We start from the raw sequence: 25,074 nt of genomic DNA on the forward strand, positions 1-25,074 counted from the left end.
TGGAGAATAAGCATACTAGTACCAGTGTGTGTACAAGAACAAAGAGAACACCCACAACTGTGAGCAGTATAGAGGTATCAAACTCCTGTCACACTACATAACAATTCTGGAGAGGATGATTGATAAACGGGTATGAAGAGTAGTAGAAAGTAAGACTGGTTTGGATACATATCAGGATACAGCACACCTGACCCAATGTTTGCAGTGAGACAGATAGTTGAGAAGAATCTAGAGATGAGGAAATGGGCATGCCACTTGGAGGAAGCATATGATAAGGTCCCCAGAAAACTGATTTGGGTAATCCTGAAGTGGTTCAAAGTCCCAGAAACATTGCTAGAATTAGTGCAGGCAATGTACAAAGACCCAATGACTCAAGTGCGAACAGTGTTTGGACTCACAGAGGGTTTCCCATTGGATGTGCATCAGGGTTCAGGTCTGAACCCACTGCTATTCATACTGGTAATAGACTCCATTAGCAAATGGGTAGGAAGGGACAGATCAACATAGCTGCTGCTGTGTGCAAGATGATGCGGCATTAGAGGCAAACTCTGAGCAAGAACTTTAGCAAAGGATAGGGGAATGGAATGCAAAATTGAAGGCACATGATATGAAACTGAGTACAGTTGTAATGGTAACAAATGGGGAAATCAGAAGAAGCAGAGAATTGAGATAAGAGGGAAAGTAGTGAAACAGGTTAAGAGCTTCAAGTATGTAGCAGGTGTGGTTCAGAAAAGGGAAGTCTGAATGAGGAGGTTAAAGCTAAAGTTAGAGGGGCTGCAGCGAACTGTCACAGAATGTCAGGGGTAGTGTGTGACAGAAGAATGTCAAAGAAGCTGAAAAGTAAAGTGTACAAAACAGTGGTGTGACCAGTACTATTGTATGGTACAGAAACCTGGGCAGTAAAGGCAGAGCAGCTGAAGAAGCTAGAAATGAAGGAGATGAAGTGCCTGAGATGGGTGGTAGGATATACACTATGGGACAGATGAAAAATTGAGGCCATCAGAGCAGAAGCACAAGTAGCTTTAATTGCGGAGAAGTTAAAAGAGAACATATTACAGTGTACAGTTTTTGGGCACATGTGCAAGAAATCAGAAAACAATCTGGTGAAAAAGATTTGGGACAGACAGGAAGAAGACAAGAGGAAACAAGGGCATCCAGCAAAGAGGTAGATGTATTGCGTGAAGGAAGACCTGCAGCAGTCAGACATTACTGTTGAAGAAGACAAGAAAGTGGCATGGAATCAAGAGAAATGGCAACAGTTGACTCGACATCCCAACCCCATGTTGAAAAGGGTCTACTTTAGATTGATGAAAACTTAAAATCTCGAGTGCTCACATGAGCGAAAATGCAGATATTCGATATTCATTTTTTTGGATTGCAGTACAGTGGAGATCGGGATATTTGCCCTTTCCTCATTGTAGTGCGATCTCAGAGTTGGAATATATATTTAGCAGGGGCGATATAATATAGACCCGTTGAAAATGGGGGGAAAAGGGGGTTGATGATGATGATGATGATCTGAATATCATGAAACAGATTTCAAGCTGCTATGGAATATTGCCTTTGATTTGTCACATGCTGGAATTTAGTACATGTTATGTGATCCTTGCAGGTACTGTTAAGTACTCCACCTACTGCAGCAGTATGCAGCATCAGTTATTTTGCTTTTCCAAGTACAAGCAGGAGTGCATTATTCATAATTTGCCAGGTGGTATTTGGGAGGAAATAGATTGCAAGCTGAACTTCATGAGACAAGCAGCCAGTATTTTTAGGTTTTCTGTGAGCTAAATGTTGCCCTGTGTTCTAGCTGTTTGAACCATTTGAACTGGGCAATAGTGTGAAGCAATAATATCCATGTGACTGTTTTTCATAAGCAGACTTGAATGTTTTTTTTTTTGTTTCCCAGGAAAGCTACCATTCTATTTATTTAACACTACAGAGTTGAACTGGTAGAAAAAGACAAAGTTGTCTATCAAGTCTGATTAATACATGTTGCTAATGTCTTTCATGTGCCTTTGTTGTGTCTCTTCTCTTAACTCACCACCTATTTCTGGTCTTCTTGAAAGGATCTGTGGTCTTATTATTCACTGCCAATCTTGTAGCTTGTTCCATTTATCTTCTTACTTCTCTTTCTGTGAAAAACACTTCCTGGTGACTGTACTTATCTTTGTACCCATAATCTAGTCATCAGACTCCTCACTCTTTTCTAGCTTTCCTCCTAAACTGTATGCCATCATAATATCGACTAGGTGCCTTATGACTCCATATTGCGTGGCATTCATAAGAGTTAATGCTTCAAATATGGAAGTACAAAAGATCTACCACAAAAAGTTGAAACACAGAACATCGATGCTATGTGTTACCAACTTTTTTTAGCAGCACAAAAAAAAAAATAAGCACTAGCATGTTATATGAGATTTCAGTACAGCAGTGGCTGTTTTTTCCCATTCCCTACTATAGTGTGATCTTGGAGTTGTCATAAATATATATATATATATATATATATATATATATATATATATATATATATATATAGTAGGGGGATGGGGATGTGGTGGAGGACTTGTCCCACTGCAAAGATGCTAGTTGCAATGCTGTTGATGTTTTTTATTTCAATATTCAAAGCTTTAATTGAACGTATTCCCTCCATATTATGTTGTTCCTTTCTCGCTTATCTTCAGGTGAGAATACATTTAGCTCTCCTAACCTGTTCTTGTTCCCTTTGCCCACCATTCCCTAAATTATTCTGTTAGCTCTTCCTGTATCTGCTCTTCCTGTATCTCTTTTAATAGTTTCATATTGCTATTCCTGTAAAGGCATCAGAAAGGAACATAACACTTAAGGTGTGACTTGACCATGGATCTATAGGGGAATAATATAACCACTCAGTTTCTGGGGTCTGTGTTGTCTTTTTTTTTCTTTAAACAAGAAGCATCTTTATTGAATTATCATTTATGACATAGGTAATTGTACATTTATATAAATGAAAACAAACCCCATTAACATATTTTCAGTTGCAAACAACATACATCATATATAAGCTTCTATACAGTCGTTTGTTAATCAAGCATTACATAGCACATTCAATTCCTGTCTTGTCTTAAACCTCATTCTTCCTCCAAAACATTATTCTGCATATATTATTCCTACAATTCCCATTTTTTTCTATGTAATTTTCTCATACCCATTTCTAAAGATCCCACTTTCAGTTCTTTTATCTTTGTTCCTAAATTCGCTTCTTCTACTATGGTTGGTTTAGACTTATTTCCATTAGTAGTAATTGCCTAGACATAGTAAGGCCTTGCTGAATTTAATTCTGGTGGCTGCCAAAAAAGTAATTACTAGAAAATCGAGTCTGTTCCTTTAAGGAAAAAGCCCAACATCTTTGAGGCCTTGGCTACAACTTTTTCAGTCAATGTCTTTTTCCTGATCTGTCTTTTTTTTTTCTGTCCCTTCTCACAGCTGATACTCCACTTTGTGATAGAGTCCCTTTGACATGTGTTCACTTTGCCAGTTTTCTCCATCTTTCACTTTCCCTTTTGTTTTACTATAATCCACAAATAGGTTGATCCTGGTTTCAATGCATCTTGTGATGTCTAATAGAAAAATACCAAACAGCACTGACCTTAAGACTGACCTCTGTGGAACTCCAGTAACTATGTCTCTTTCTCTTTGAGAGAAGAACCACTACTTACTATCGATTGCTTAGAGCCTCCCAATCACCCATCTACTCATTTAGGCCTTTTCTGTGTTATTCCAATTCCCGTCGGTGTTCCTAACATTCTGTTGTAAGGTACTGAGTTACAAACTTTACTTAAGTCAGTATATACAATACTGAGCTTTTGTTGTCCATTTCCAGTGTAGCCCAGTCTTCAGTTTCAATTAGGTGGACTGATGTGACATGCTTTCTCCAAACCGTGTTGGTACTTCTGTTGCCGTCAAGGTTAGTGTTAGCAATTTATGCTAATAAAGCTGAACTGTGGTTACACTGTGAAAAGTGTCTGTATTATATCAGGATAGACAGCATTACAGAGAGACATTCAATCCACAACACTATTTGCAGTTATGGGATCCCATCACAGATTGTAAGTGTAATTCTTAGAAATTTGAAAATTTAAGTGTGATTAAGGGAAATATATACTAAGTCTAAAATTTCTGCATCGTGACGAATTACCTTTTCTCTGAAGTACATTGAAATCATAGTTATTATATAAAAGTATCAGGGTTGTGGGGTACAGGGAAGTTCAGGGTTGACTATTATTCTTCAAAGTTTTGGGAACTGAACTATCAAAACTTTAACTTCCAATAGGGCAGCACTGTTATAGCTGAGTATACTAAATATCTCCGGTATAAATACAAATTACAGCATTTAAGTATACCAGCACAGACCATGACCCCCAAAGACAGGACTCACTATCTCACTATTCTATTAAACACAAAACAGTAGTACAGAAATTTGAAAATGTGCTTTTTTATACAATTTAGTGTATTCTTATGCCCACAGTGGGTCAGTGTCTGCTCTTCGCCAAGTAATTTTCTACTAGTGTTTCATGCATTTACTTTCAAATATAATGCCCAGCTTTGCTTCGTTGATTTTAGCTGGCAGTGTATCACTATTCAAACTGACCAAGAACTAAAAACCTGCTCAGTAGCCTATTCTAGAGCTTTCTGCAAAATACTGACACATTCTTGTGCCACATTTAGACACCTTTCTCCAGTTTCCTTCACTGGATAAATGGGTATACAAAGCAGATCAAGTGGAGCCATATAGACTGTGATATAGCACTACCTACAGTTCTTTTGCTTTTTAAATAATGATCAACATTTTTATGCCCACTAGTCCTTGTCTGAGGACAAGTATGACAGGGTCATAATTGGTCCTTCTTCTACTGCACCCCTCAACAACCATAATAAAATACAGTAATTGGACAGATTTTGCACCCTTATCTTCCTCAGACAGTGCCAAACCAGATAATCAGGTTCTTTCAAGATAAATCACTGATGTTGCAACAGTTGCACATTGTCATTAAAAGTCATTCTTCCAAGGCAGCTGTAGTGTATGACATATATAGCTTACAATATGTTAATATTTTCCTACAGAGAGTTGTATATTATATGGCACATATTCCCTGTATAAGACAGTCTGAGTAAACACTTCATTAAGGTTAAAAGTTCATTCCCAGTGTCTCTGTTGTATATTGCACTATTTGACAAACACCTGGATGTCACAAGCTATCAGAATGGAGAAATACACTGTAAAATGAAGACGTGTGTGTGTGCTTTTAAGAATTTGTTTGCCTGAAAGCAGAAGAATTATTTTTCTGGAAAAAAATTCCATCTGCCATATATTCCTGACTGTAGCTTCATTTTCAAAGTTTTGAAAAATTATGTAATGTTCCCTAATGAAAACCAGACTTAATATGGAATTTTGGATGTGTCAATATATGTATAATTTTATGTGACTCACTTCTGCTTGTGTAAGAAAAAGGAAATATGCATATCTGTCATGAAAAGATTCTAAAGTAATTTGCAGAAAAGATGCTGTGGAACTGTTATAATAAAGTAACACTCAGAAATTCAAAACATAGGTTGTCATCACTTATTTTAGTGCTTTGTTTTCATAATGTATCACAGTTAGTGTCCATTCTAAGATACTTTAACCATGAAAGAAGTAACATAAAATACCACAAAAAACATGCTGATAGTTTATTAATGCATATTCAACTATCTCCCTGCATAAAGCTATACACACACGCGCGTGTGCGCGCGCAAGTGCTCATGTGCACAGTCATACTGCCGCTATCATGCCAGATCAGTGACTAACTGTGGTCAAATTACTGCAGGGGTGAGTCATTTCATCTATAGACTGCCTCCGTACCCACATATTATAGACATATGTTGAATGCATACATCTCAGATGCCTGACTGTTATCATTAAAAAGTAATGGTAACAGTAAGGGACTTAAACTTGTTCAATCCCAACATAGTCATTAATCCTGCCAAGCAAGATTGATTACTGTTTCACTGTGAAAAAGCATCAGCAGGGGGTCAGTCACTTTTATCTATAGATTGCTTCTTTACCCCCCCCCCCAATTACAGATGTATTGCTGTCTGTTAACACCTGAGATGTCTGACTGTGATCAAATTGAAAATAATGTCCACAGTTAATGTATTTCAATTTGCTTCACAGAAGCATCCTGGTACCCTTTCAAATCAGATCTAGGACTGCCTTACTCTAATCAACCAACAGGTGGGTTTAGTCACTATCACCCACATAGTGTTTCCCTACTCACCCAATTATAGACAGTTTATTGACTGTTTACACCTCAAATGTCTGACTGCAAATAAACAACAAAGGTCATCATAAGGTATTTTACTTGTTTTTCTTAAGCACACAAACTAGGTAAAGCAAGCCAGGTCAATGACTGTTTATTTATGATCCAGTGCTAACAGGGATCAGTCACTTTCATCAACAGAATGCCTCCATATTCACCAATTACAGGCAGTTTATTGATCATGTATACCTCAAATATCTGATTGCAATCAAATTAAAAAAGTAATTGACACAGTAATAAAGTCCATCTTATTGCTGTCAGACACACATAATGTAATTCACTGACCCCCCCCAAGCACACACTTGCTTTATATCTGAGAAGCCAGCTTGGTTGTCAGATGCTTTCAAACACAGTCTACCTGTGGCCGCAAAAAGACATGCTTTCAATGCATTATTCTGTCATCTCATTGTGAAGAAAGTAAAAGACATAATAGCCAACATAATGCATATCAATGTGTTGCTTACACACTACACCTCCCCAACAAGCCATAACAATGATCATTGGGTAGTGTTCATAAACACGCCTTTTGCTTTCTCTTACAGCCTGTCTCCTCACCCAAACAAATGTCACCATCTGTGTACCATTCTGATGTTAACTTATGAAGGTGAAAGAATTGCTATAGTAATCTATTTCAACTTGCTGCTATCATGCAAACATGTATTTCTTCAACTCATAACAAACTATATCAAATACAATTTCATTGCCCTTTTCTTTCAATCATATATTGCATCTCCCCCAGTCTGATCACCTCTGACATGTAATCACAAAGAAAATGAAATAAGTAATAATGATAATGTATTTCATCTTATTGCTGTCACTCACAGACATCCCCAATCCAGATGGCTGTGATAATTAAATAAAAAGGTGGCTCACTTTTATGGGCAGTGTGCACTTTTACTACTGCCCACAGATATATGCGATGTCCTATTAGAAGGTATAAAAAATACATGTAGGAAGAAAAACTTTCCATGAAGATTGGAAGTATCTATACCAGTTGACATCTCTGGTAAGTGCTGAGATTAGTTGCTCTGGGGCAAGGGATCTGTTGTGCTTATCCCACATAGTACAGGTCATGGATTGAGTCTCCATGTCCTATAACTACGTGATAGCGAGGGCTCTAATCATTCATTCCTTCTCTGATTATTCACTTTATCCTATCTAGGGTCATGGTAAATGCAACTAATCCCATAACTCTGAACAGGATAAAGAAGGTAATCCAAGAATGAATGATATGTTTTCCCAAGAAGCTCTAGCCTTTGTGGGGCCTCACACAGTCATGAAAGACCAGTAGCCCCCTCCCCAGGCCATGGGTTTTGCTGATGCCTGATGCCAGTTGTGCTTGCAGTTTGTTCTCCAGAAAACCAAGTACTTTTTTCTCCAATCAAGTAGTCTTTCTCTCATTATCTTCTCAATGCCTTTCCATGTTCCCAAAGTCAGGGTTATGGATCTGTAGTTTCCTGGGACACTTCTGGCCCCTTTTTCCTTCAGTCCTTTAGAACTTCACTGTTACTGAGTGACCATTTAAAGTGCTCTGTAAACTTACCAGGTTTTATCTATCAGGATATATGTTGCTAGAGTCATTTTCCTTTCTTTCCTAGAGATTCTTTTCTACAGCTTCCTCCAGCATGTGGCTGTCTCTCAGACATACTCTCTCTTTCTCCTGTTTTATTTTCCAAGCTGGCACTCTTCCTATTTTGCTTTCGAGAAGACTTAAGGGAAGAAGTTGCTGAGAATTTATGCCTTTTCTTAGTCCTAACTGTACTTCTCCCCTTCATTGGCCAATATATGCTGTTATTTTTTAGGCCTTCATTCTTTCATTTATGTATCTAAAGAATCCTTTCTTCCATACTTCATTCATTCTGCTAGATTTGCCTTTGCTTTTTTGATTACTGTTGTAGTCTTTTTCTATCTTCCTCATCCTTCTGCTTATACTGCTCTTCTCTCGCTTACATAGCTTCTGAAATGTCCTTTCATTTGAACAGACCACCTCATCAACTTACCTATTGAGCCAAACTGGCCTTTTTCTTTTTTTTTTCTGTCTTTCTGTTTTTACAATTTTTTCCACAGCTGTTTGCATACGACTTAGCCATCCAGAAGTTTACACAATGTCTACATTTTGCCTCATATTTTGGTCTTTTATTCATAAAAAATCATAAAACGTGATTTTTTTGACAAATCATTAAGGACAGAACCCACTAAATATCAGCATACATTTGAGAGTCAGATTTCATATCCTGCAGAAATGTCTGCTAATGCAAAGCATGTTATTCTATCAACTTTATAACTTTAAAAGAGAGACATTTAAAATATGTCCCTGCTATTAGGCATTTGACCCTACACTATTTTGGCTTTGTCCAGAATTCTTGCACTAAGAAGCTAAGAGGTGTTGCTGTTTGTATGCTCCTTTTTATCTTTATACATAGGCTATTTGGTTCCCTGTACCTGTCTCCAGTCTCCCAGTTTGGTCTCAGAAAGTTTCATTAGGTTAACTTAGTCTTCTTTCTGTAGTCTCACCCATTAGTATTGCTTGCTTACTTATCTGTTGTTTCTATCATCCATGGTAAACCCAGCTGTTGCATGGTCACTTTCAGTTAGGGTCATCTTTACATACAGGTCTCCAACTCCTTATCCATGCTAAATACAGTGTTAGCACTTCATTTTTCATTGTACCTTTGTGATCTATATGATTGACTATGTCTGGGTATAATGACTCTATTATTTCATTCTCTCTCTCTCTTTCTCTCACTGATTTAGATGCAGGCATGTACTGTACTATTGTTGTGAAATTGATGTCTTTCATTAGACTTCCTTTTTCCTGCAATAAGACATTACCCATTCTATCGCTTTCTGCATCTTTTGGGTTATATCTAACAATCAGCTGTCACCCACTTTTCTCTCTAGCTTGACTATTAGACTGCTAAGTTCTGATTTTCATCAAGATTCTTCTCTTCCATGCTCTTTATAGACTACCTCCCCTTTTCTTGCCCTTCCTGTCCTGTTAGAAATGCTGATTTCTTGGGACCTCTATATTTCAATCCTTTTAATTATTTGCCCAGGTATCTTTCGTGTCCCCTATGCCTGCTTCTCTCTGTCTTGGCACTCCTTAAAGCTCTTCCATTTTCTTGCCTAAACTCCTGACTTTTCTTGACATGAATTCTGTATGCAGGTCATCTAACCTTGTCTGTCCTTATTTCTGCCTAATGTCTTCTTTAGGGACCCTTTGTAAAGTAACTAACACAATAAAATAATAAAAACACCACCAACACAGATGCAGCCACACTAAAAACAGAAGAACTTTATTTAAATTCACTAAGTGCTTTCACCTTGCAACCTCAGGGCTTCATCAGAGTATCATACTGTATCAGCTGTCCTGTTAATACAGGAAAAAACATCACATGGTCGCATCCATTAACAAATCATGCATCAAATTGCTTAATAATAAAACATTATAAAAACATAATATAAATATGAATCTGTAAAGTGTCATTTGTATCCTATATCATAGTCCATTTTTGATCTGTTTCCACACAGTGTATTTTCTACCTTCTTTATAATGTTTTTTCTTTCTGGTCTCTTATTGTCCTTGTTTACCTGAGCCTTCCTGCTGCCTTTCTTCTGTCATTTTATCAGCCTGCTTTCCACCCTATTTTCATCTCAGTTTATGTCATGGTCACCTCCCATGCTCATCTCTGTGCATCTTCTGTAGTTCCAGCTGCTTTATCAGCTGTGAGGGGCTCTCTCACTTCTTTGCTTGCTCTGCCTGTTCTCAGTCTTGGAGCAGTTTCCTGAGCCATTCATCCACTTAATTTAGCCTTGCCATCCCACATAATATTTCCTGTGACTGAGTTTCTGATCACTAGAACTCCCTTTCCAGCTAACATGTTGTGGTTCTTCTTATGCTGCCTGTCCTAGCTCTTGCACTCACTTCTCCTAAGGTATTCTTCGTGTCTGCACCACTTCTGAATCTCTTGTTTCACATGTGCTCATCTACTTTAGCAATACTTCTTGTCTCCTTCATCCTGTATTGGCAATAATCAACTCCTTCCTTTACTCAGTCACTTCAAACATCCTATCTCTGGAAAAATATTAGAAAAGCTAGCCTAAGATCAATTAACCCACCACCTTCAAGTCTAAAAAGTCCTGTCTCTCCAGAACCATAGACCACTACCTTCTATTAGAATCCCTACTTAATGTGAAATGGCTGGAATGTCTTGCAAAGATGAAGCAGGAAGGTGTAAGTCCACAAGCAACACAAGTGGTTTTACAGTTTTCTTTCAGATAGCCCATTTGCTGTACAAAATATCTCCACATTATACAACACTACCCACCTCAACAAAGATATCCCACAAGGTTCAGTACTATCCCTTATTCTATGTTCTGTATACATGAATAGTCTCCCCTCTGACCTTGCTAGCTTACCCATCCTAGTGCAGGCAGACAACATTGTCATCTACAGCTCTGGCCCCTCCGCCACACTCACGTCAGACCAACTTCAAAAAAACTCTCAACCTCACTCAATAGCTTTGCCAACATAAATTACTTCTTAGCATTAACAAAACCAAAACCATGTTAGTTGGCACCTGCTCACCAAAAATACAAGACTTAAGTAGACTGAATACTCTTTCTATGTAATGGCCTCCAAAATCTGGGAATCTATATCCAAACAATGTGACACCCTATACTTCACCAATTTCAGGAAACAACTAAAAGTGCATCTCTTTAAACAAGCTAAATATAAATGTGTCACTAAAAGTAATGCCACTTAGACCCAATATACTCAGAACTCCTATATCTTCAAATTGGATTAACAAACTTCTCCTTCATGCGGTAGATTATATAACCCCACTAGCACTCAAGTGCATCTCTTAATTCACCTTTAATTAGCAAGTTAAGCATCTTCAGCCAATAATGTGACAATATTCTACTGCTCAAATAAAATGCTATCGCTGATCAGTTCCACTGTTTCTACAAGCATTACTTGTGGCATTAATTGAATCTTGTATGTTGGTTATTGTAATCATATGTTATTGTTTGTTTTGTTGTGAAATTATGTGGATTATTGTTATCACTACCTTTTTCTTGTCATCTCTTCCTGTTATTTAATAGTCTCGGTGCCCTCTTGAATATATATACTGTATTTTCTTTTTTTTTTTTTTCTGTATCAGGGCTGCACCTGAAAATCATCCAGATGGATAATTGTTTTGCACCAGTTAATAAATACATAAAATAATAAATAAAAGGGAAAACACTAACATTTACATCCTTGCATCATAACCTGTAGAGATCCTGCTGGTTTATTAAAATGCTTGATCTCAACACGAGCAGAAAGTCATTACAAATAGACTGTAGCTTTTCCCTCCCTTATTAATTCATCTTTTCCAGCCATTCCAGTGCACATATCCATGACCTACTTTTTCTTACTACTCCAGATTTTTTTCCAGGTGAGCTGTGCCAAGTGTGGACCTTAAGGACATGGGGGGGGGTAATGCTGGCAACTCCTTTCGCTGCTGAGGGGGGTTATGTTATGACCTACTGTTGTATGTATGTATACATGTGTTTATTTATTTATTTTGCTTTATACCTAAAAACTGATGTGATACTTTATATTTATTTACAATCTTTTGCATCAGTTCTGCTCTTGGTTGCATATCATAACTTAGCTGACATAAGGCTTTTGATGCCAAACAGAGTAAGACACATTTTTCTGCATTTAGGAAACATGTTAATATTTTGTCACCTTAGACCATCCTGCATCAGGTGGCTTCCTATGTGTCTCAAGTAATTTTCTATTTGTATAAAGCTCAGAAGGAGGACTGTTTGCTGGAAAGTATAGAAAAAGTGTCACTTGTCTCTCTCTCTCTCTCTCTAACATAGATGACAAGCAGGCGGGGTATTTTGTTTAGATGCTTTAATTCATAGAAACACATCAGGATGGATAACAGCATCATAAAATACAAACAAACTGACTAACAGACAGACCTTACATACATACATGCTTACATCTCAACGGCTTACTACAAAATGGCAGTCTAGCTTGTACGTGCTCAGTATTGGATAGCTTCTTAAAGGTACACACACACACACACACACACACACACACACACACACACACACACACACACACACACACACACACACACACACACACACACACACCACACCCACACACACACACACACACACACACACACACACACACACACACACACACACACACACACACACACACACATTGATCTACATCCTCGCTCTTAAAATGATTGCCCTTTCTAAAAAGATATCAGAGTAAGACATGCATTACTATATACATTTGAAACAAAACATAAGGGTTCCTGTCCAAGTTGCTTCATATCTGTTACAGGATTTAGCGATGTGACCATATCTCGTAACATAACAATCCGGATCAAATTTACAACTGGGACAGTTTTCAGTACACAACTCTTATCAAGAATTTCTGGATTCATCAAAGGAACAGGAATGTCCTTTGGAACTTCCTCGAGAATTGGAACACCAGACAACTCACTCTGAGATAAAGAGTCTTTCGCACAGGCTATGTGCTGTGGTATAGGTTCAGACACTGGTCTCAAACGTTTCCGATTTCGCCTAAAGACTGCTCCTTGTGATTCCACAATGTATGATCTCAGCTCTGGGAAAATATTCTTCACAACTCCAATCTGATCATAACCTTTGGATGTTTGCATCTCATTTTGACTTCTCAAATAACTGTTTTGCAGTTTGAACTGCACGTTCTGCCAAACCATTTGATGGTGGGTACTCAGGACTACTTGTGACATGAGTAAAGTCCCATTCTTCAGCAAATCTTTGAACTGTTGGCTTGTAAACTGCATGCCATTGTCAGAAATAACTTTGTGCAGACTACCATGGACTGCAAAATTATATTTCTTCTTAGTAATGACAGTAATGGATGCTAGGTTGGGAAGTAGGTCAATCTTGAACCAATTGGAGCAAGAGTCTACTAACACCAAATAACGCTGACCATTCCACTTGAAAATGTCTATGGCTACTGTCGACTAAGGTAGTTTAGGAATTAGGCTTAGCTGAAGTGGTTCCTTCTGTTGATGTGGTTTTCTACTATTACATATGGAACAAGATGAAAGCACTCTCTCAATATCTTGTGACATAGAAGGCCAAAATACTAGTCCTCCCACTCTTCTTTTGGTAGAGTCAGTTCCTGGGTGACCATGATGCAAGATAGTAATGTAGTCTGGTTGCAAGGACTTTGGAACAATTACTTTTGGACCTTTCATAATGATACCTTTGTCAGACAAAATCTCATCTCTGTATGGAAAATAAGGTTGCACTTCTTGAGGTAAACTAGATTGCTTTGCAGCCATCCTTGATTGATAAAGTGGTTGAGCCTTTGTAAAACTGGATCTGTGGCTGTGTGATCTCCCAACTCATTAAGACATGTCCATGACTTCAAAATCAAGGTTCTCATTCTCATTCTGTTCTTCGTTTCTGGGCGATCTGGATAATGCATCAGCAAAATAAAGATGTTTGTCTTTCTTGTAGACAAGAGTAAAATTGTACTTTTGCCATCTCAGCATCACATGTTGTTTTCAGACAGGAGCTGAATGCATAGGCTTTCTCAAGATAGTGACTAGAGGTTGGTGGTCTGTTTTGATCTGCATAGATCTACCGTAAACATAATCATGGAACTTAGAGCATGCAAACACAATTGCCAAAAGCTCCTTTCTCTGTCTGGGCATACTGGATCTCAGTTTGGGTAAGAATTCTCGATGCATAGACAACAGGCTGACCCTCTTGTAGAATGACTGTGCCAAGACCAAATTTTGAAGCATCATATGAAAGAGTAACTGGTTTCTGAATATCATAGCATCTGAGAGTTGGTGGACTAACAATTCTGTGTTTCATGTCATCAAATGTTCTTTGGTGTTGCTCTTCCCAAGACCATGATACATCTTTATGTGTCAGCTCTCTGAGTGGTGCTGATAGTTGGCTCAAGTCTGGAATGAACTTGCCTAGGTAGTTAACCATGCCACGAAAATGTTGCCGGTTTTCTACATTGTCTGGAGCTAGCATCCCAAGAATGACTGTTTGGTTTGAAAGGTCTGGTGATAAGCCTATACTGGTAAATAAATGACCAACATAAGTATCTTCTTGTAGCCTGAATTTTCATTTCTGTGGATTGAGCCTAAGATTCACTCGACGTACCCTTTCTAGAACTGTTCTGAAGTTTCTGTCAAGCTCCACTTTACCATGACCTCCTACTAGTATGTTGAGCTTTTCTTATGAGCTACCACCATGGAAGATACCCATTCAGTTGGAGTTACTACTGGACAAATCACACCTTGCCACACCATTTTATCTAGCTTGGCTTTGATTCTGTTTTGCATGACTATTGGAAGTTTTTGTGCTGGCCTGATAACTGGACTGACCTCTGGGTCTAACTTCATGGAGTACACAACTTGAAGTTTGCCTAATTTGTCTTCAGAAATATAGCATAGGTAGAAATAATGCACTGGGCAAAATTAGAGTAGTGGTCTTTTAAGCTAACTTGGTGGACTCATTAAATGAAAGCAGTCCAATTTTCAAACTGTCTTTGAGCCCTAATAATAACTGGACATGACTCTTGACTACATAAAATAATTAGTCATAGCTACTCCCAGCAGAGTAACATGAAGGCAGTACTGAGCCTTCAGTCTGAGTTTCTTCATCTCCATAAGCAACAATTTTGCACACCTTGCCAAATCAAGCCTTTCACCGTGACACATTCTCACAAATGTTTCTGCTGACATAACATTGCACTTGGAACATGTGTCAACTTTGAGGTCTATGGGTTTGCCATTTATCTGAAGAGTGCAAAATACTTAATTCTTTGTCCTCAAATCTACCACATTGACTGTTTCATGAAGCACTGACACACCATCAACATAAAGAGTAGGGATGCAGCTTTCTAATTGATCAAGTTGCTTCTTAAACTGCTATTTATTTATTTATTTATTTCCAGTTTGATGACTGGGGAAGTCCACTGGGCCCAAAGAGCCCGTTTTTAGTGAAGGACCGGGGAGAAAAACGGAAACAATATAAAATACAGTGGGATACAAAATACAATGCAAAATACAGTAGGATACAAATTCAAGTAAATACACAGAATATAAATACACAGCAAATGCAACATAGAAATATAAAATATGTGCTGTTTAAAGAAAACTATTTACAAAATTGGTCTAAAAACTATTGTAGTTATCGAGTTGAGGACATTAGTAAGTTTGAAATCATATTTATAATAGCATATTGGAACAAGCAAGATTTTCTAGATATGAGAGGTTGCAATGTAGAAAAAGATTGATGAGAGTTATTATTCCTTTTGTAGAGAAGGTTAGTATAGAGCTTAGGTGTTGAAACTGCCTTGAAACTATAGTTTTATTGGCCATTTTGGGTCAATTCCTAACTCCTTGATCTCCCTCTCTTAAAACCCGATTGCCTCGTGGTTTTGGCGTCTTTTTGGACTTGCTGGCTGTTGATGAAGCACCCACCAAGAGGAGAAAATGCTGAGAGAAGAAAGGAGCCACTTTTGAGATTTTAAGTATTTTGCTTCAGATTATTTGTTAAGTTTTTCTGCATTTCCGCCTACTTTTGAGCATTTTCTGGCTTGTTAAACTTGATTTCTGTGTTGGTAACTGTATTTAGAACACAACCTAGAGCTGATTACTGAATTTCCTGCCTGCACTTATTTTTAAAATCGTTTTTTTTCTTAAAACTTGCATTTTATCTGTCTCTGGCCTAGCACTCAAGTGTGGGGTCATTTACTGCACTGTTCTAACTTGTTGATACTTGTGAACCTCTGCTTTCCTTAAAAAAACAAAAAAAAATCTTGCTTTTTTCCCACTTTTCTTAGATTTAAAAAAGTTCAGTTACAGATTTGCTGTTCTGAACTGTTTGTAAGTTTCTTGGAGGCCATTGTTTGCTTGGCCTAAAGGGAAATCTCTGTGTTCATCAGTGGCAGTGATAAACATTGAGCAGCCTGCCTGCCCCTGTGGGACTGGTTACTGCCTTGAAACTGTAGTTTTATTGGCCATCTCTTAAAACCCTCTTTTGCGCGGTTCTGCGCGGTTTTGTGCATAGCGCAACATTGGGCAGCACCACCTAATTGGGTTTAAACTATTCCTGGCTCCACAAAGTCTGCTCTTCACTTTTTCCCTTAGAACTGCTCTATCTCTCAAATTAAACACCATATTCTCATTCTAAGGCCTCTCACTGGTCCAAATAAGTAATTTTACAAGTTAGCACTAATAAACCATAAGCCCTACTTACTCTTATACTCTCTACGATTACCTTGTCCCCTATTGGTTCGTTTTAATTCAGTTCCCTCTATTACTCTAGCATGTCCAAAGGTCAGTCAATGGTTTCCTCTCCAGTCCAGCTGGTGAATCTGAGAATTTTGAGGCAATGTTACAACTGTCTCATGTACACGGACAACCCTCTCCTCCTCCAAACAGGTTCAAATATATGTGAGAGATGCAACCATATAGCCAAGCTGGTGGCTGAACTCTCTCATCTCAAAACTGGTGTAACCAGTCAGGACGAGAAGGTAACCACACACAACACAATTCCAGTATCACATAGTCCCACCACAACAGCGAACCAAACACATAAAAACACAAAAACATACTCAGAGGCTCTAAATAAAAATCTACCTAAGCAACAGAGACCTCCAAAGCAGACATCCAAGCAAACGCTACCCAAAACAAAACACGTACAACACATAGCACACAAAGTCAGTGTGCCAAGCAGTCACAGCCCTTAAGGCTGAATAACACACCTGATACTCTTGTAATAGGTGACTCTATTGTCAGACACACTGACGTCCCGCTCACCAGGCTGAATAAAGAGAAGGTCACAGTGAGCTGCCTGTCTGGTGCTAGGATCCGCCACATAACGCAAGCACTCAGGTCACTCCAAAGCAAATACAAATATGACTCAGTCATTGTACATGCTGGCGTGAATGACCTGAGACGTACCTCCCTTGACTACATGAAAAGAGACATAGAGGAGCTCTCTGATCATGTAGCCCATGCCGGTATGACCCTGACCTTGAGCAGCATCTTACCCTCACCTAGAATGATGCCACAGTATGAAGACAAAATGATCGATTTTAACAATTGGCTAAAATTTTGGTGTCATTCAAAGGGGATCCAGTGTCTGTTTGCCTGGGATGACATGCTCGACAAGCCACGCTGCTTCGCTGGGGATGGCTTGCACCTGTCACCCCTGGGCTTTCGGATATTGGCAAAGGCTCTTGCCACCCCCATAGTGCCTTTTTAGGCAAGGCTCAAAAGTCAAACCCACCTCCATAGACAGCACAAGGAACAAGAAACTAAGGGTAATGCTGCTAAATGCCAGAAGTCTTAACCTCAAGATGCATGCACTCAAAGCTCTCCTCAGTATGGAGAACATCGATATCTGTGCAGTGACAGAAACCTGGTTCAAGGCTCCAGAGAGCACCCCAGCACTACCAGGTTATACCTCATATCATGCTTTTCAGCCCCAAAACCCGGACCGGACCACAAAAGGAAGGGGAGTTTCCATATTTATCAAGGATATCCACACCTCCAGGTTACTGGCATTGCATGAAGTATCGGAGACCATCCATGTGCATCTGACAGTGGGCAAGACTGCTTTTCAGTTTATAGCATCCTACAGACCACCCTCTCAAAGTCAGGAGTCCCACTCGGCTTTCCTGAAAACATTGGAGAACATGAAAATCTCTCCGAACACCATTATATTGGGCGACTTCAACTACCCAAACATAGACTGGGAGCATTACTCAAGCCCCAGCACCATAGCCCAAAGGTTCCTGGAATTTATAAACTCAAATGCTATGGAACAACTAGTCACCACTCCCACAAGAGGGGAAAACATACTAGACCTGATCATTACCAACATGGGGACTCTATGCTCCATACCAGAAGTATATCCTTCATTGGTAAGATCAGACCATAAATTAATTTCACTGGATATCCACATCCCGACCCCACCCCCATCCCAGAAAACCACAGTGAAAAACTTCTCAAAAGCAAACTTCACACTTCTCAAAACCGAAGTGGAATCCTTCAAGGCCCCAGGGCCAGTGGAAACTATGGCCCAAACTGCAGAATCCTATATAAACACATTCTACGGACATCTCCAGGAATGCATGGATCATGCTATCCCAAACAAAATCAAGACCAAATCATCCAAAGGCAGGCGTCCAGTCTGGTGGACTCCAGCCATAAAAAAACTGTACAACAGAAGGAGGAAGCTACTACATGATAGAGCAAAATCCCTAAAAGGGAAGGCATCTCTGATCAGTACTAGCAAAAAATTACGATCCCTCATAAAATCCTCCAAGGCCAGCTTCGAGAAAAAAATTGCACAGGACACTAAAGGCAATCATAAGGCTTTTTTCAGTTATGTTAGGAACCTGGGATGCAACTCCCAGACTTGTTCTGAGTTGATTCTAAATGACAAAAACTACACTGAACCCACAGACATCGCCAATATCCTGGCAGACAGGTTCAGTGCAAACTTCTCCACCCCCCCCAAAAGAGCAAGTATCTATCCCGGCAGAGTGCAGCCTCCCAAACATCTCTGATGCTCAGGTGAAGGCCGCCCTCTCCAAAGCAAAAAACACTGCTTCCATGGGACCAGATGGTGTCCCGGGTTGCGTCCTACATGAACTCCAAGAAGAACTAATCCCTTAAGTAAAACTGCTGTACAATCTCAGCCTCACTACAGGATATGTGCCCAAAGAATGGCGTACAGAAACAGTGGTCCCACTCCACAAAGGTGGCGCCTCTGTGGACCCTGGAAACTATCGCCCCATAAGCCTGACTAGCCTAGTCTGCAAGGCTATGGAGAGGATCATCATGGAACTCATAAACAAAGACATTGGGGACTGCTCAGACAAGCTCCTCGTGGTTCTGCAGAGTGGTCCTAGCAGCAGGGAACTCAGAAAAGCGACTACTTTCCGGATTTAAGTATCTTTGCTTTATTTTCACTTGGAATAGCTTCTGTAGCTTACCCTGAACTAGCTTGAACTGTTTTTTAACTGTTTGCTGCATTATTTTAAAATCTGCACTTAAAGTTACATTTTAGTCGAATTTGATCAAAAGTTTGTTTGTTTGTTTAATTTAACTGTGGAGGCTGCCCACTAAAGTGTGCTAGCCTGTATAACTAATTTATCACTGTTTCTGCATTTTCTGTGTGTTTCTACCAAAAAAACAAAAAAACAAAAAAAATAATCCTTGTTTTCCTGCCTCTCCACGACTAGTTTCGACCAGTTTACAGGCATTGCTGTATTCTGGGCTGTGGTGTAGTTCCTGTGTTGTCCATTACCTTACTTGGATAGAAGGAAGTTTCTTTGCTCACCAGTGGGAGTGGGGAGCCTTGAGCAGCCTACCTGTCCCTGTAGGAGGTGACCTCAGCACAAGAAGCTGTAGTAATTGGTTGTTTTGGACCATTTCTAGCTCTTTTGTAGTTCACTGTTTAAAATCCGCCTCTGAGCATTTTTTTCTGGCTATACTGCTCAGACAAGCTCCTCGTGGTTCTGCAGAGTGGTCCTAGCAGCAGGGAACTCAGAAAAGTGACTACTTTCTGGATTTAAGTATCTTTGCTTTTTTTCACTTGGAATAGCTTCTGTAGCTTACCCTGAACTAGCTTGAACTGTTTTTAACTGTTTGCTGCATTATTTTAAAATCTGCACTTAAAGTTACATTTTAGCTCTAATTTGATCGAAAGTTTGTTTGTTTGTTTAATTTAACTGGAGGCTGCCCACTAAAGTGTGCTAGCCTGTGTAACTAATTTATCACTGTTTCTGCATTTTCTGTGTGTTTCTACCAAAAAAACAAAAAAAACAAAAAAATAATCCTTGTTTTCCCACCTCTCCTCGACTAGTTTAGACCAGTTTACAGGCATTGCTGTATTCTGGGCTGTGGTGTAGTTCCTGTGTTGTCCATTACCTTACTTGGATAGAAGGACGTTTTTTTTGCTCACCAGTGGGAGTTGGGAGCCTTGAGCAGCCTACCTGTCCCTGTAGGAAGTGACCTCAGCATAAGAAGCTGTAGTAATTGGTTGTTTTGGACCATTTCTAGCTCTTTTGTAGTTCACTGTTTAAAATCCGCCTCTGGGCATTTTTTTTTTGGCTATACTGTTCAGACAAGCTCCTTGTGGTTCTGCAGAGTGGTCCTAGCAGCAGGGAACTCAGAAAAGCGACTACTTTCTGGATTTAAGTATCTTTGCTTTGTTTTCACTTGGAATAGCTTCTGTAGCTTACCCTGAACTAGCTTGAACTGTTTTTTAACTGTTTGCTGCATTATTTTAAAATCTGCACTTAAAGTTACATTTTAGTTGAATTTGATCGAAAGTTTGTTTGTTTGTTTGTTTAATTTAACTGTGGAGGCTGCCCACTAAAGTGTGCTAGCCTGCATAACTAATTTATCACTGTTTCTGCATTTTCTGTGTGTTTCTACCAAAAAAACAAAAAAACAAAAAAATAATCCTTGTTTTCCTGCCTCTCCATGACTAGTTTAGACCAGTTTACAGGCATTGCTGTATTCTGGGCTGTGGTGCAGTTCCTGTGTTGTCCATTACCTTACTTGGATAGAAGGAAGTTTCTTTGCTCACCAGTGGGAGTGAGGAGCCTTGAGCAGCCTACCTGTCCCTGTAGGAAGTGACCTCAGCACAAGAAGCTGTAGTAATTGGTTGTTTTGGACCATTTCTAGCTCTTTTGTAGTTCACTGTTTAAAATCCGCCTCTGGGCATTTTTTTCTGGCTATACTGCTCAGACAAGCTCCTTGTGGTTCTGCAGAGTGGTCCTAGCAGCAGGGAACTCAGAAAAGCGGCTACTTTCTGGATTTAAGTATCTTTGCTTTTTTTTCACTTGGAATAGCTTCTGTAGCTTACCCTGAACTAGCTTGAACTGTTTTTTAACTGTTTGCTGCATTATTTTAAAATCTGCACTTAAAGTTACATTTTAGTCGAATTTGATCGAAAGTTTGTTTGTTTGTTTGTTTAATTTAACTGTGGAGGCTGCCCACTAAAGTGTGCTAGCCTGTATAACTAATTTATCACTATTTCTGCATTTTCTGTATGTTTCTACCAAAAAAACAAAAAAATAAAAAAATAAATTTGTTTTCCGCTCTCCTCGACTAGTTTAGACCAATTTACAGGCATTGCTGCATTCTGGGCTGTGGTGTAATTCCTGTGTTGTCCATTACCTTACTTGGATAGAAGGAAGTTTCTTTGCTCACCAGTGGGAGTGGGGAGCCTTGAGCAGCCTACCTGTCCCTGTAGGAAGTGACCTCAGCACAAGAAGCTGTAGTAATTGGTTGTTTTGGACCATTTCTAGCTCTTCTGTAGTTCACTGTTTAAAATCCGCATTTGCACGGCTTTGTGTGGTTGTGTGCATAGCGCAGTGCCGGTTAAACAAGGTTAAACTTTTTCTGGCTCCGCCAAGTCTGTTCTTCAAATTTTCCCTTAAGGAAGCTCTACTCTTAGTATAACCAGAGTACTCACTATATTATAAGCCTAGCACTTGTTCTCAATACTTCTCTACTAAGTAAGCACTCTCATACTAAGTAAAGCACTACATCTACTTACCACCCCTGTGAATATCCACTTCCCTTAAAGGTACAGCACTCCCTTATACTGTTCTAGCATGTCGAGTGGTAGATTACTGGCGTTGTCTCCAATTCAGCTGGTCAATCTGGGTATCTTGAGACAATGCTACAATTGTCTCATGTACACAGACAACCCTCTCCTCCTCCCAACAAACACAAATACATGTGAGAGATGCAACTATATAGCCAAACTGGAGGCTGAACTCTCTCAACTCAGGGCAGGCATGACCAGACAGGAGGAGATGGCAACCACACACACAACAATCCCAGTCCCACATAGACCTACCACAACTGCAAACCAAACACATAAATACACAAAGACATACTCGGAGGCTCTAATAAAAAACTTACCAAAACAACAGAGGCTCCCAAAGCAGACATCCAAAAATCCACCACCTCAAAACAAAACACATGCAACACATACTTCAATAAATCAGTGTGCCAACCAATCACAGCCCTTAAGGCCAAACACCTTGCCTGATACACTAGTAATAGGTGTCTCTATAGTCAGACACACTGATGTCCCGCTGACCAGGCTGAACAAGGAGAAGGTGACTGTGAGCTGTCTATCGGGAGCTAGGATCCGCCACATAACACACGCACTCAAGTCACTCCAAAGCAAGTACAAATTTGACTCCATCATTTCCATGCTGGTGTGAATGACCTGAGACGTACCTCCCTGGACTATGTAGCCCAGGCTGGTATGACCCTGACCCTGAGCAGCATCTTGCCCTCACTAAGAATGATACCACAATACAAAGACAAGATGATCAGCTTTAACAATTGGCTCAAGTACTGGTGTCATTCTAAGGGGATCCAATGTCTGTCTGCCTGGGATGACATGTTGGACAAGCCACGCTGCTTCACAAGGGATGGCTTACACCTGTCACCACTGGGCTTCCGGATATTGGCTAAGGCTCTTGCCACCCCCATAGTGCCTTTTTTAGGCAAGGCTCAAAAGACAAACCCACCTCCTTAGAAAACAAAAATGGAAAAATGCTGCTCAACGCCAGAAGTCTAAATCTCAAGATGCAGGCACTTGATGCACTCCTCAGCATGGAGAACATTGACGTCTGTGCAGTAACTGAAACCTGGTTCAAGGCTCCTGAGAGCACCCCAGCACTACCAGGCTATACCTTGTATCATGCTTTTCGGCCCCAAAACCCGGGCTGAACCACAAAGGGAGGGGGAGTGTCCATATTCATCAAGGACACCTACACCTCCAGGTTAGTAACAACACATGAAGCATCAGAGACCATACAGGTGCAACTAACCATAGGCAAAACTGCTATACAACTGGTAGCACGTTACAGACCACCCTCCCAATCTCAAGAACCCCACTCAGCCTTCCTGAAGACATTGGAGGATATGAATGTATCACAAAATACCATCATACAGGAAGACTTCAACTACCCAAACATAGATTGGGTACATTATTCTAGCCCTAATACCTAGCCCAAAGGTTCCTGGAATTCATAAATTCAAATGCACTGGAACAACTAGTCACCTCTCCCACTAGGGGAGATAATATACTAGACCTGATCATCACAAACATAGGGACAAAATGCTCACACCGAAGTATACCCCTCACTAGTGAGATCTGACCACAAACTAATCACCCTGGATATACATATCCCACCTCCACCCCCAGCACAAAAGACCACAGTGAAAAACTTCTCAAAAGCAGACTTCACTCTTCTTAAGACTGAGATGGTATCCTTTAAGTTCACTGTGCCAGTGGATACCACATCCCACAATGCCAAATCCTTCACAAATGCTTTCTATGGACATCTCCAAGAATGCATGGATCATGCAATCCCAAACAAATCCAAGTCCTTCTCCACCAAAGGTAAGCGTCCTGTCTGGTGGACCTCAGCCATAAACAAATTGTATAACAAAAGAAGGAAGCTACTGCACGTCAGAGCAAAATCTCATGAAGGGAAGACATCTCTGATCAACATTAGCAGAAAACTACGTTCTCTCATAAAAACATCCAAGGCCAACTTTGAGAGAAAAGTCACTAAGGACACTAAAGATAACCACAAAGCCTTCTTCAGCTACGTTAGAAACCTGGGCGGAAACCCTCAGATATGCTCAGAGTTGGTTCAAAACAACAAAAAATACACTGAACCCACAGATATTGCCAACATTCTGGCTGACAGGTTCAGTGCAAATTTCTCCCCTCCTTCACCCCCAAAAAAAGAAGAAATACTTATCCCAGCTGAATGTAATCTCCCTGTCATCTCAGATGTCCAAGTGAGAACCACCCTAAACAAATCAAAAAACACAGCATCAATGGGACCTGACAGTATCCCGGGTTGCGTGTTACGTGAACTTCAAGAGGAGCTAAACCCACACATAAAAATGCTATTTAACCTTAGCCTTACTTCGGGATATGTACCTGAACACTGGCGTACAGCAACAGTGGTCCCACTCCAAAAGGGGTGCCTCTACAGACCCTGGAAACTACATAAGCAACCAGCTTGGTCTGCAAAGCTATGGAAAGAATCATTATGGAACTCATAAACAGAGACATAGGGGACTTACAGACACTTGACCCCACCCAGTTCGGCTTTGTAAAGGGCAGATCCTGCCTTTTAAACCTGGTTGACTTTTTCGAAACAGTCACTAGAGCCATTGATGAGGGCAAAGCAGTCCATACAGCATATCTGGACTTGGCTAAGGCCTTCGACACAATACCCCACTCAGGCATCATAGATAAGCTCAACAGCTTAAAAGTAAACCCTTATGTCACTAGATGGGTTGCAAACTGGCTAAAGGACAGAATCCATAAAATTAAAATCGCTGGAGCAATGTCAGACTCAAAGCCAGTCACAAGTGGTGTCCCACAGGGATCTGTCCTGGGACCCCTCTTGTTCGGCATTTATTTCTCAGATGTTAAAGCAAACATGGGAGGGCTGTGGCTGACAAAGTTCGCAGATGACTGCAAACTAGGTGCCATAGTCGATACACCAGCAGACACACACATCCTACAAAAAGGCCTCACAGAAATGGACAACTGGTGCCGGAGTCACGGCCTTAAACTAAATGCCAAAAAATGTATAGTCATCCCCTTTGGGAAAAACAAAGTACCC

Source organism: Protopterus annectens, chromosome 10.part0, assembly GCF_019279795.1.
Source record: "Protopterus annectens isolate FY-2018-M chromosome 10.part0, PAN1.0, whole genome shotgun sequence".
Lineage (NCBI taxonomy): Eukaryota > Metazoa > Chordata > Ceratodontiformes > Protopteridae > Protopterus > Protopterus annectens.